Source organism: Pelodiscus sinensis, chromosome 3 (genome assembly GCF_049634645.1).
Source record: "Pelodiscus sinensis isolate JC-2024 chromosome 3, ASM4963464v1, whole genome shotgun sequence".
NCBI lineage: Eukaryota > Metazoa > Chordata > Testudines > Trionychidae > Pelodiscus > Pelodiscus sinensis.
Window position 1 is genome coordinate 75,743,565 of NC_134713.1, and position 13,699 is coordinate 75,757,263.

The following is a 13,699-nucleotide window of genomic DNA, read 5'->3' on the forward strand; positions in this document are numbered from 1 at the left end:
AAAAGGAAACTTGCCCACCCACACTGCTGAAAATAAACACAGAGCAAGTAATCTATATTGTGCTCCCACAGTCACAATGTGATGACTTGTCAAAGTCAGGAAAAATTGACTTTAGTTCACTTTGTTTGTCCCAAGGGTAGAGAAATACTGTGTAACAGCATTAAATATGCTATAGCAGCCAGAAGCAGGCATTGCTAGTGCTCTCTGCTACTTCCGCTCTCTGCTCATTTTTTCATATTTAATGGCTTTTTCAACTGGAAAGGAAAAAATCAGGTGCAAAGTACAGGGACCTAAAAGAACAGAAACAGCAACATGGAGAAGAACAGAAACAGCAACATGGAGACAATTTTTTTCTCTTGACATTTGCAGTTAGAGAAGATCTTTTAGGGTAATCTGAACAGGTACACTGGTAAATATGGAAGCACTTGTAAAAAGTAAACTCTCAGAAGAAGTACAGGCAGTCCCCGGGTTACATGGATCCGACTTACATCAGATCCCTACTTACAAACGGGGTGAGGCAACCCCGCACTAGCTGCTTCCCCCCAGCAGACCAGGGAGATGCAAAGCTAGTGCCCCCCCCCAGCAGACCAGGGAGACGCGGAGCGGCTTTTCTCAGCAGACACCTCAGCTTGAGAATAAAGGACCGAGGGAAGTGAGGTGTGGGAGAATAAAACTGAGCTCTGGAGAAATGTTTGGCTAGAGTTTCCCCTACAATATGTACCAGTTCCGACTTACATACAAATTCAACTTAAGAACAAACCTACAGTCCCTATCTTGCACGTAACCCGGGGACTGCCTGTATTTACCATTTTAATGGAACAACTTGAAAAAAGTAAAAGTTTAATACACTCAACATGCACACATCTATTTATTTATTTATACACACACACACACACACACACACACACACACACACACACTAATTACACACTAATTTATATTAAAAGCTAACTGATTTTAATGTTGGTAATACCAGAAACAGTAAAATAGTTTCAGAGAGCCTCCATTTCTTCCTCCCTGCCAAAAGCACACCGAGTGCTGTACAATACAATAGCACTAAAATATGTAAAACAAATGTCTTAATTAAAATAGGATAAGGAAAACATTTTAAAAGGGCAAAGAAGATATTCAGATAAGATCAAACAAGTGGATGAAATACCAAAAATGGAGGGGAGCAGGGAGACAACATAGGGGGAGCTAATTGTATCATACCAAAAAACACCTTTAAAATTGAGAAAGGTCTGTAATTAAGAAGTAGAGAGAGAAGGAGACAAATTCCATGCTCTAGGGGGCACAAAGTCATGATCAACTGCCAATGTAAGACACAACAGATGATTCTCTTAATGTATATATCACACAAATGCAATGCAATAATGCTCATCTGGATCATTAATATAGCATATGTACATATTTTTTTTAAAAATCTACTTTGGCTCCTTATAACATATTAAATATAATTATAGACCAATAAGTCTAACATCAATACCGGGCAAATTAGTTGAAATATAATATAGAATAAGATTGTCAGACACACAGATTAACAATTTGTTGAGGGAAAATTAACATGTTTCCTGTAAAGGGAAATAATGCCTTATTAATCTACTAGAGTTCTTTGAGGGGGTCAACAAACATGTGAACAAGGAGATCCAGTGAATATAGCATACTGAGATTTCCAGAAAGCCTTTGACAAGGTCCCTCACCAAAGGCTCTTAAGTAAAGTTAGTTGCTGTGGGATAAGAGGGAAGGACTTCTCATGGATTGATGATTGGTTAAAAGACAAGAAACAAAGGGTAAGTACCAGACTGGAGAGAGGTAACAAGTGGTGTCCCCCAATGGTCTGTCTTGGGACCCATCGTATTCAACTTATTTTATAAATGATCTGGAGAAAGGGGTAAACAGAGAGATGGAAAAATTTGCAAATGATACCAAACTGCTCAAGATAGTTAAGACCAAAGCAGACTGAGAAGAGCTTCAAAAAGATCTCACTAAATTAAGGCAACAAAATAGCAAATGAAATTTAATGTTGATAAATGTAAAGTAATGCACACTGGAAAAAATAATCCCAACTATACATACAAGTTGATGGGGACTAATTTAGCTACAACTACTCAAGAGAGAGACGTTGGAATCTTTGTGGATACTTCTCTGAAAACATCCACTCAGTGAGCAGCAGCAATTAAAAAAAAGCAAACAGAATGTTAGGAATAATTTAAAAAGGGAGAGAGAATATCTTATTTCTTCTATATAAAACCAAGGTATGCCCATATCTTGAAATCTGCATACAGAGGTGGTTGCATCATCTCAAAAGAGATAAATTGGCACTGGAAAAAGTTCAGAAAAGGGCAACAAAAATGATGAGAGGTTTTCAAGAGAGACTAAAAAGACTTGGACTTTTCAGCTTAGGAAAGAGGAGACTAAGAGGGGATATGATAGAGACCTATAAAATCATGACTGATGTGGAAAAAATAAATAAGGAAAAATTATTTATGTTAAGAACTAACGGTCTCCAAATGAAATTAATAGGTAGCACGTTTAAAACAAAAGTTTGTATTGGTTCAGTGCACAGTCAACCTGTGGAACTCTTTGCAAGAGGATGTTGTGAAGAGTAGGACTTTAACAGGGCTCAAAAAAGAGCTAGATAAATTCATGTAGGTTAGGTCTATCAATGGCTATTAGCCAGGATGGGTAGGAATGATATCCTTAGCCTCTGTTTGTCTGGAAATGGAGGACAGGAGAGGGATCGTGTGATGATTATTAGTGTTCCCTCCCTCTGGGGCATCTGGCATTGGCCACTGTGGGAAGACAAGATACTGGGCTAGATGGACCTTTGGTCTGACCCAGTATGGCCAGTCTTATGTGCTAAATAAAATTAAACATGCATAATATGCTCACTATAGTTAAGTCCAGACAAAAAAAAAAGTTTTTCTGTATTCTAAACAAGCTGCCAAATATAGATACATATTATGGAAACGTATATCTGCAAGGGGCCTCAAAAGCTATCAAGGCCAGCGCCTGTGCTGATGCACCAAATAAACCTACACAAGGGATTCTCACAACAATTTTTCAATGACCTCCAAATGCAACACATGCTCTTGCTGGTAACTCCTCTGACAATGTTCCCTAAAATACTTAAACTTATGAAAAACAAACATCCAAACCATTGTATTTTATTTACTATGAGTATGGAAAAAAACCCCAATAATGGAAATAAGTAGGGTTGTCTTCAGAGCCGTAGGGTCCATAGGACGGTTCACAGCTACCCTGGACACAGTGCTTTGGGTATGGGGGGTGCGTGACTCAGGGGGATACAGAAGCATAGGGCCAATGATGGTCGGAGGTATTAATGGGGAGCCGGATGCCAGCAGCTGGGGTCGGGCCAGCCCCTGCAGTCATTGGTGGCAGTGGAAAGTGGAGCAACGCAGCTCCAGCCTGCTCCACTGCCTCCCAGCGTTGCTCAGGGATGGGACCTGGGAGAAGGGGTGGAAAGAGAGCAGAGCAGGGGCAGGAAGAGACAGGGCAAGGATGAAACGGGCAGGAAAAGGTGAGATGGGGGGCCATGCATGAGGGGTTGTCCCAGGCACCTTACCCTGGCCGTCTCTGTTTTTTACTGGACCTAAACAGAATAGAAATGAAAATAAAGTGGTTTTTTTGTGTCCTTATCTTTTGTTCTTTGTTTTGGTTGGTTTTTAGTTTAGACTTGCTAGCAAGAATGCTGTTGTGAAAAGTGATATTTGTGTATCTGTTAATATTATTCACAGAAACAGACTTACTTGCTAGCTGGGAATAGGGATGTAATATTCCATTTAATTGACTAACCGATTAAAGGGGGTAAGCGAGGGGGAGGGGCTGCTACTGCCTGTGGTGTTCCCTGTGGGGCTGGAGCAGCCCTCTGCCAGGTGGGAGCTGATCCAGCACTACTGGTTAATCTTAACTGGTACACCTCACCCATTAAACCAGTTAAACTTACCAGTTAAACCCTCACATCCCTAGCTAGGAAGCAGTGAAAAGTTACATTAATTAACATACAAATATCACTTTTTGCAACAAATTAATTCAACCCTAGCAATCTGGCGGCAAATTAAGCCCTGGATGGAGAGGTGGGTAGGGAGGCAATAGAGGCCAGGAGATATGGATGGGGGCCAGAAGAGGCAATGGAGCTAGTGGTGTTGGGGATGGGGGGGGGGTGTGCCCAAGGCCAGTACCTCCAGTGGTGAAGCCAGAAGCCCGAGCCCCAAAGGTCCCAGAAACGTGGGGAACTCATACCAGCTATCTGCTCCTCCGGCATTTCTGGCTCCAGAGGGCAACAGGGCCCATCTCTTGCTGGCAGCCCTGGGGGAGGGGATGCTGCTCCCCTTTCTCCCAAATCACCACCCAGGATACAAGATACAAGAAAAGTCCCCAGTGGCCGCATGAAGCCATGATGGCTGCATTTGAGAAACACTGACCTCTCAGACCACAGGTGGGAAACCATTTTTTGGGTCAGGGCTGCTGACCCACAGAAAGATCACAAGTGAGAAGGAAGAAGACAACAAAACAAAACAAACTGAGAAGGAGAAAGACACTCCCCACATTCCAGTTCCAGCACAGGCTCCCCAATGCTGGGGGGAGCCCTGAGAACCGAGGGTCGGATCAGACAGGCCGGGCCTGAGGTTCCCCACCCGTTTTAAGACCATCCCTAACACGTGTTTGTCCTGTTTCTAAAAACCTTCAACAATGGGGATTCCATAAAAATTCCATAATTTTCTAGTAAGTCAGGTTTTCTAAACCTTTTATCATTTTTGTTGCTCTCATCTGAAGTGTCTCCAATTTGCTCACATCCTTCCTAAATTAGGTTTTCTTGAATTGGACTCTGGATTCCAGCTGAAGTCTTACCAGTGCTGAATGAAACAGGACAATTACCGGTGTCTCACATGTAACACTGCTGTTAATACACTCCAGGATGTTAGTTTTTTCACAGCTGCATTAACACTGCAAAACAGTCATATTTAATTGATGATCCATTACACGCTCAGATCTTTTTCAGCAGTACTACCGCTTAAGCCACGTTTTATAGTTGTACCACGTTGTATAGTTGTACAATTGATTTATACAAAGTATAGTACTTTGCCTTGACTTTACTGAGTTTCATCTTGTTGAATTCAAACCAATTCTCTAATTTATCAAAGTCATTCTGAATTTTACTTCTGTCCTCCAAAGAGCTTACAACCCCTTCCACCTTGGTGTCACCTGCTAATTTTATAAGCATACTCTCCACTCCATTATCTAAAGCTATCAAAGAAAATATTTAATAGGACTGGACCCAACCTGACCCCCTGATAACTATTCTTTGAATACAGTCTTTCAAACTGTTGTTTACTCATTGTATAGTCATTTAATGTAGACCACTTTTCCCTCGTTTGCTTAAGAGAATGTCACGTGGACTGTGTCAAAAACTTTTACTAAAATCAAGATATTGCTATAAGCTATAAGAACTGGAATCTGTGGTCAGTGAAGTGGTGGTGCTGTTTCAATGTCAGGTGATAAGGGCACAGCCTGTGTGAAGTGCATAACTGAAATACTTTGGTATCACGTCTAAACACATGACTTTTCATGCAAAGGTTGTGGCCGAAAGAGACCCCAAACGATTACAACTGAAAAACAAGTTATTTCAGTAAGTGAGAACACATAGGAAGATGACCTCCTCACCCCTCTATCCGCTATCACTGGAAGGTTAGAGACTTAGTAAGATTGTCTTAGAAGCCCAGCAACAATTTGAGGATGGTCGACTGCATCCTTTCATTAAGCTGATAACATCTGTCCATGATGGCAACATACTACATAAAATAACCATGACATGTAAGGGTGGCACTCAAGCAACCAATATTACCCACTGACATTTAACAGAAAAGGAGCTAAACCAATACCAGCACATAGCTCTAATTTACCTTTTCAGTGCTCAGATAAAAATGATAGAAATGTAGCCGTGTTAGTCTGGTGTAGCAGAAACAAAATACAGGATTATGTAGCACTTTAAAGACTAACAAGATGGTTTATTAGATGATGAGTTTCCGTGGGCCACGAAAGCTCATCATCTAATAAACCATCTTGTTAGTCATTAAAGTGCTACATAGTCCTGTATTTTGTTTCAGATAAAAATGATAGCCTTTGCTGTAATGCCTAGGAGCATATAGGACTACTGTAGAAAGACAGTAAGGAGATAGTGAAGGTGCTATGAAAGGATACTTTTTCTAGTGCTCCTAAGGGAATGGATATCCTTTCCAGAGTCTTAAAAACCTTGTTCTGTTATTTTAGTCTAATATAATGCGTTCTGTGGTTGTTGCTTCAATTTTCACTTAACTTCTGTATTCTTTAACTTAAGTTAGGTGTATCCAAGTCAGTGAGGTCTAATGAACTTTGCCTAAAGTACTTAAGGAACAAGGTAAAGTAATTCTTGAACTATCAGCAATTATCTTCAGAACTCATGGAGGGCAACTGAAATCCCAAAGGACTGGAAAAGGGCACCTATATTACCTATCTTCAAAAAGGGAGGGGGGAAGGAGGACCCAAAGAATTATACAATCATTCAGCCTAATCAATATCAGAAACATTCTGGAACAAATAATTAAATAAGTTGTTCAAACCTAGGTGACAGTAAGAGGAGGTATAATGGTCAATATACTTGTCAAGAGCAAATTGTGACAAACCAATCTAATATTTTCTTCTTTGACAGGTATAAGCAATAATACTAAAGTGCCCAGACTTTAACCAGGCTTTTGACACAGTAAATGAGGGAAATGATGCGTTATGAATTAAATTACTATAAAGAGAGTGCATAACTGGTTGAAATACTGAATTCATTAACACAGGCAGTGGAGCTCAGTTGAAATAGTGACTGACATATGATTTTGCCAAAGTTTACATACTCCCTCAACGTCATTGTGATAGCATGATGATGAGTGAATACGTTTACTGCCTCAGTCCCCTCTCATGCCGTTTCCCACTGTGTCTCTACCTCCTCTGTCCCACACGGAGAAAGTGCTGGGGGGAACTGCTTTTAAGCTGGTTCCCCCAGCACCAGCTCCTGCTTGGCTTATCAGATAGTCGACTAGTCACTTAAATCACTAATATATACACACATACACACACAAATATATAAATAAAAAGGGGGGCAGGGACTGGACTTAATGACCTTTCAAGTTCTAGTATTATATCTATTCATAACAATTAAGATGTTCACTTCAGTCAGCACAAAATTTCCTACCCCCAAAATATCTAAGAGTTGCTCTAGATAAAACACTATCTTTTAAAAATATTTTTATATTTAATCCTAATAGGCACATGGCAACTAAAATAATATTTCTTCCTTTGTTTTCTAAACAAGTTATTTTAAAAGATTAAAAAAAAAAAACTGTTGGACCAATGAAATTAGTTTTAACATTCTAATTTTTCAAGCATGCATTCCAAAAATATTCCTAATAGAAAGAGATTGTATTTTAACATTTTACATTTATATCTCACTTGTAGACTTGAATCTCAGACTCATAATGGATCACATTTTACCTGAATATTAATTAGCCTGAAGGCCTAGTCTACATTAGGATTTTAGCCATGAATGTGGCTACATGTACAAGTTACTACTATACGCACTTTGCACACATACAAATTATGACTTGCACCTTAGTTTTTAACTTGGGCAGGTAAATGTATGTATATTTATTAATCAGATAAATGATTAAATACAATACCGACTTTCAACTTTATATCAAAAAGAAAACAGCAAGCTGTGTCTACATTGTATAGGTAATACATTTTAGATTAACCATTTTTGGAAGGGTTTTGTAAAATATTTACTATTAATTTCAATGTTTCACAGAAAAATCAAAGGAAAAATAGCTTATTTTATGGCAAAATGAAGAAAAGTGCTGAAACATTATCAAAAGCTGTAATGAGTGACTCCTCCATTAATACACTGCATATAAATAACACTATGCTAGGAAGGATTTTTTTTATTATTTAAATGAGTGACATTGTGCATCTCCTTTCAAGAGGCTGTTTTTAATGTTTTATTAATTCAGTTTATGGAGTCACTCAAAATAGGAATCTCTCATGTGGCACAAATCTAAAGGTGTAAAGCAGAGCTTAGTGTGCAGACACAGAACTATTAATTTTAGAATACAGTTGATAAAAATTAATTTTTTATAAAATCAGACTTTTGTATTTAAACCAATTTTTGATGTTTTTATGAAATTAAAGTATATATTAAATAAGCTTTTTCTTTTAAAAAATAAATATGCTCAAAAGGAAATCTGAATTTAATACAAAATATGTTAAGACCCAAACTTATTAATTAAAATGTTTAAATAAAAAATAAATATTCTGAATCCATAAGCCTCTATCAAAAACACTGAGTTAAAGGCTGCTTTTCTACATAAAAAAAGGATCAGAGGGAAAATACCTAACTTTTTGGTCAAACTTTATAAATATGGCTCATGTACTGTATTAGAGAGAGGCTTGCTCTTAGGGCAGACTCTGGAGCTCTCCTGACATCAAGTGTAGATAAAAGCATCCTTCTTTGCCTAGGTGAGATCTAGGGTAGAAGATCAGAAGATGAATGGGTTGGTTAATATGAAACTGTGAAGATATTTTTGGTAAAACATTGGTATATAGTCATAATATTGTGAAATGGAGGTATGATCTATCATAAGGGCCACTATTTCCACAACTCATTGAGCCAGAACAATTCTGATGTTAATTTAAATATTGCTTTGACATAATAAAAGCCCAAATATTAATGGAAAAAGCATATCTATAAATAGATCCAGATTTTTTATTTCTGAACCAGACAAAAAAAATTAATACAATCTAAAAATAATGATACTATTAACTTGCTTTATGATGCCCCATGCAAGTTGCAGGATGACCAAGGAGGCAGTATATGCTATTCAGTTTCCTGGGTTCCTCAGTAATTTGCCTGGACTCCAGGCTGGTATTGAAAAGAGCTCTGAAAGTGAAGAGAGTAGTAACCTTGCAGAGCAGCTAAGAAACGTTTCCCATGTATTGTTATTTAAATGCGAATTTGGTTTTAAACATGCAAATTGAAAATCTAATGAAATTAAGTTAATTAATATTAAATAAAAATAATGAAATTCACAATCCTATAACACCTTGTTATTAAGGGTGATCTCTTATAGTTATAATATCTAATTATGCCTATTTATTGGAAATTATATTTCAAGTAAATAAGGGATTAGGACTTAACTGCAAATTGAAACTGTGCCTTGGGATCAATTTGAGCACCCAAGCTGAAGAATCAGACTTCTTCATGTCCAAATGGAAAACAAGACACATAATATAAATAAGGAAAACTTTAAAGCGCTATTTAAAATCAGAGTGTGTAATAACATGGCTTTAACAAAAAAAGGCAGTTTAGCTTTTAAATTCCCCCTCCAGGGCAATTATCACAATGAAACAGGCACATTTCCACTGGACAAAGAACTCTCATATAGTTTTATGTATCTCTGGAGGCCATTTACAAATGTTCTAAGAACATAAGATGCAGAAGCCTTTGATGCATCATGTCTACAACGCACAGTAAAACTGCTAGTATACTGTAGACAAGATACAAATGGCCAACAAGCAATAGCAGCTTGAAAATGTGTTAAAAACATGATTATCTGAATTCCTATTACAAGAGAAAGCAACATTTCTCTATTCCAAACATGCTGCAGAGAACAGCCTTCCTAAGAGGGGATAATTTATTGTGGAAAACAGTTCAGTCTTTAAATAGTTTTCCTTCTGGAAAATTTTAAAACTTGAATTTGTACAATATCCAAAAGTGTCTGCTTTTCTTTCAACAATGTAATGGAGAATAGAGAGTATACATACGGGAAACAGCAATCAGAGAGGGATGAAGGGAAAGGGAAAAACCCCACAAGAAGGAATTATTCTTGTGGGAACAAACAGAGAAATTAAAGATTAGGGATGCCAGACTATATGGGGAAAAACTAGGTATTGGTTAAAGAAGCTTGCTCTGAGACTTTACAAAATTTAAAGATTAGCCTTGACAAAATAATGGGAAAGAACACAGAGTAGTGTTAGGATTGAATTTTTTATATTTCTTATTTTAGGTTTGGCAATATGGTAATATAGCAATATATATCAACATACATCTAATATTGTATTGAATTAAGTCCTTTTAGTTAAGTATATATCTCCTGTTCCTCCTTGTTTTAAAGTGTAGTGCGTAAAGAGACAGAGTTCTGGGTATTGTGACTATGTTAATGAGATTAGAAATATCAAAAGGCCCAGTCCTTCAATGTGAATTGTTTTGATTTTGCTTTTACTTAATATAAAACAGTATTGTTTACCTTTAAAGGATTCTGTGTGAGAGATGTTTGCATGAATGAGATATGGTATGAAGGTCATTATTAGAGCCAAATGGCCAGACAAGGGGGGAAATGTGGGGTGAAAACAAACTGTAAAAGACAGACGGTGAAGAGCAGAAAAACCATCAGTGCGTACCCACGGTCAAGAATGGATCAGATTGGCAGATTGACGAACCCTGAACCAGAGAGGGCACCCCCAAAAGGATGATTGATTACAGGATGAGCCTTGACATCAACAAGATAACATTCAGGTCACAAGCTTACAAAGCGGAATCCATGGATTTCAACAAGAGAAACAGAGTATTAAAAGCAGGGTGCTTTGCTATGAAACTTTGGGTTCGTCTGCCACTGTCTGGAGAGGAGTATCGGATCGATGGACCGACAAGACCCTGCTCCCCCCTGTGCTCGATCTAGCTGGCCACTAGATTGACAGAGACTCTGGACTGGTAACTATATCATCTGGCAGAACTGTGTATGCATGATGGTGGGTGGGTGGGTGTTTGAAAAGCATATGCAACTGTTGTATTCTCAATAATTGCGGCATACTGCCTTTTTCCCCATAAAAGATCTCGTGTGCTTTGTTCAAATATAACGTTAGCAATAATGATAGTAAAAATTTTTTAACAAGAGACAAGATGGGGAGAAGAGGCAGAAAAAACAAACTAATACAGAACAGGCAAAACAGAAGATAAAAGAGTAGGGGAAAACTAACATTACATGGAAGAGTTAGATATGAATGCACTTTGGTATTTATATTATTTTAGTTTTCTGAATAATGTTCCACAACTACTTTTTTAGGAAGAAGAGGTGATAACACAATATTAATGGTCAGTTATTCTGAAAAATTATTTGACATAGCAGCAGGTAACATTCTTCTGACATGCATCTGACGAAGTGGGTCTTTGCCCACGAAAGCTTATGCTCCTACACTTCAGTTAGTCTATAAGGTGCCACAGGACTCCTCGCCGCTTTTGCAGATTCAGACTAACACGGCTACCCCTCTGATACTATTCTTCTGATTGTAAAGGGAACGGTGAAAGCTTCACTTGGGGCTAGACTGTTGAGGCTCAGCACCTACCAGCTAAATTTAAACAGCTAAAGACCATTGCTATTAGATGGGCCCAGCATGGGATAATAATTATCAGGGATGCCTTGAGGCAGTAATTTGAAACCAAAAGCCACTACGTTTGATACTATGCTTGGGAGTTTAATGCTTGTAATGCTGGGAGGTGATTGTGATTGGCGTGGATGATGAACTGTGATGGTGTAAGAAGATTCCCTGTTGCTCTGCAGGGCTCTTTTCGATGTCAGTTAATGGTATAAAATTGCTTAGAACTAAAACGATTATTTTATTAAACAACAACTGGAAGAGAAACAAAAAAAATACACATCAGCACTGTGGAGGCTGGGGTAAGGGAGGATCCCAGGAGAAGCTGAGGTCCTGAGATGGTTAGATTTGTGTATGTCCACGTATTATAAGCAACCTTGTTTACTGGAGTAGAGTACAGCAGAGCTGCACTGCAGAAGGAGGATACTGAGTGCAGTGAGTACCGGGAGTCCACAGAGCTGGACTGTGACAGGGCAGGTACTGACTGGAGCTATGGTGCTGGTAAGAGTATGTTGGTGGTGTCTGGGAGAGGCATGGGAAGTAATTTTGCTGCAGGAGAGGACAGGCGCAGAGCTGCTCTGTTTGCTCCAGGCACTCTCAGAAGTGCATGTCCGCTTGGTTCTCTATAACATTTACGAGCCACTTTGTGGCTTCATTCTGGTGTGCCATATTCTCCTTTCTGTCCCTCTTCTTGCTGTCCCACCACTCCTTCCACTCTTGTTTTTCAGCCAGATTGCAGCATAACATCATGCAGAAAATCATCCCCTATTTTTTTTGTGTCCGCTTTCTAACCATGTGTAGTCATTCAGCCAGCAATAACCAACAGGGAAGCTCAGCTCCAAGGTTGTATCTGTGAACCCCACAATACTACATTTTACAGAAGCACTTTTGTTCACAAGACAGAGATCAATGAATGTTTTAAAAATATAACCACTATTCATACACATCACTAATTGGCTGACCTCAGGCAAGCACACATGACCAAAATAGTGAGTAATCACAAGGGCAGAGGAATTCAGTGTTCCAGGACAGTATAGTGCACTGGACACATGGCTCTTGGGCACAGTCAGCACTAAAATCATTACTGTCCACACATTTTCCACAGGTGGTGTTTGTTATGGAAAATACCTACCTGCTGGAGGTGAACAGATAATCAAGGAAGGGTCTTCTTCAATACTGCAGCTTCTGCCCTGGCCCTTTTTCAGCTCTCCTGTGTGCAAGAATGGTCTCCTCATTGCCCCCATTTTCTCGCAAATGATGGAAGAATGGTATGGGAACATTGCCCTTGATGGAGCAAGAAACAAAGCAGCTCTGTCTAAAAGATTTTGGCAGTGACTGCCCAGTATCTCCAAGAGAGTTTCATGGAGATCTCTGAAGCACATTCCTGTGAAAGTGAGGGAGTCCATCAATACCCTTTTCTGCCACTATGACTAGGCATGTGGTGGTACATGCATCACTCAGACACAATGCAGCCTTCTGCAAATCCCTCCCCACAGCACACAACTTTCCTCTCAACAAACTGCTTCATCATTCCACCAATCAAAGCCGCGTACCAGAATCTTCCTCCTGTTTCCACTTGCTGCATGAATTCTTATTACTCAAAGTTGGGTTACTCAACTATTCTATAGTCCCCTGGGGCATGATCCAGCCCCCTCCTGGGGAGCCCCCTGCAACACCATGCCAAGTGGGATCCGGTCGTGAGGGGAGCCAGTTTAAAAAGCAGCTCCCTGCACAGACCAGCTGCCTGCCATCCCGCGCTGCTGTCTCTGACACAGAGCATAGGGTGGCAGCAGCCTCTGTTCACGAGGGGTCTAAGCTCAATGCAGCCTCCCGCCCCCCGCCCTCCAGCTGCCTCTGATACAGAGGCAGAAAAAGGGAACGGTGGCGGGGGGAATGTGTGTAGTCAACAAGATTAACCGATAAGCCTAGGATTATTAGTTAATCATATAGTCAATTACACACTGTCATTCCTAATTTAAAGGGACTGACGGTTGGTAACCTGAGGGCAGAGCAGTAGAGTTCAAACCAATTACCAGACAGGTGAGAACATGCATTATGTGCAACGCTGTAACCAGTGTCTACGCTAGCATCACTGTAGCCCCTCACTAACATCAATGTAATGCAGAAAGCTGTGCCCCTCTCACTGGGGTGGTTTTATTTATAGCGCTGCTACTGTGCAGTTGTTGCACACAAGCAGTTAGGCCAGGGGTGTCCAAACTTTTTTCAA

General features: G+C 39.5%; 1 protein-coding gene across 8 annotated transcripts in view; it reads right to left on the minus strand.

Moving 5' to 3' along the window:
* The window catches only part of ATG5 (autophagy related 5), a 121,057-nt gene that overhangs the window by 61,147 nt on the left and 46,211 nt on the right, over window positions 1-13,699 (minus strand). The gene's annotated exons all lie outside the window — the stretch shown is intronic.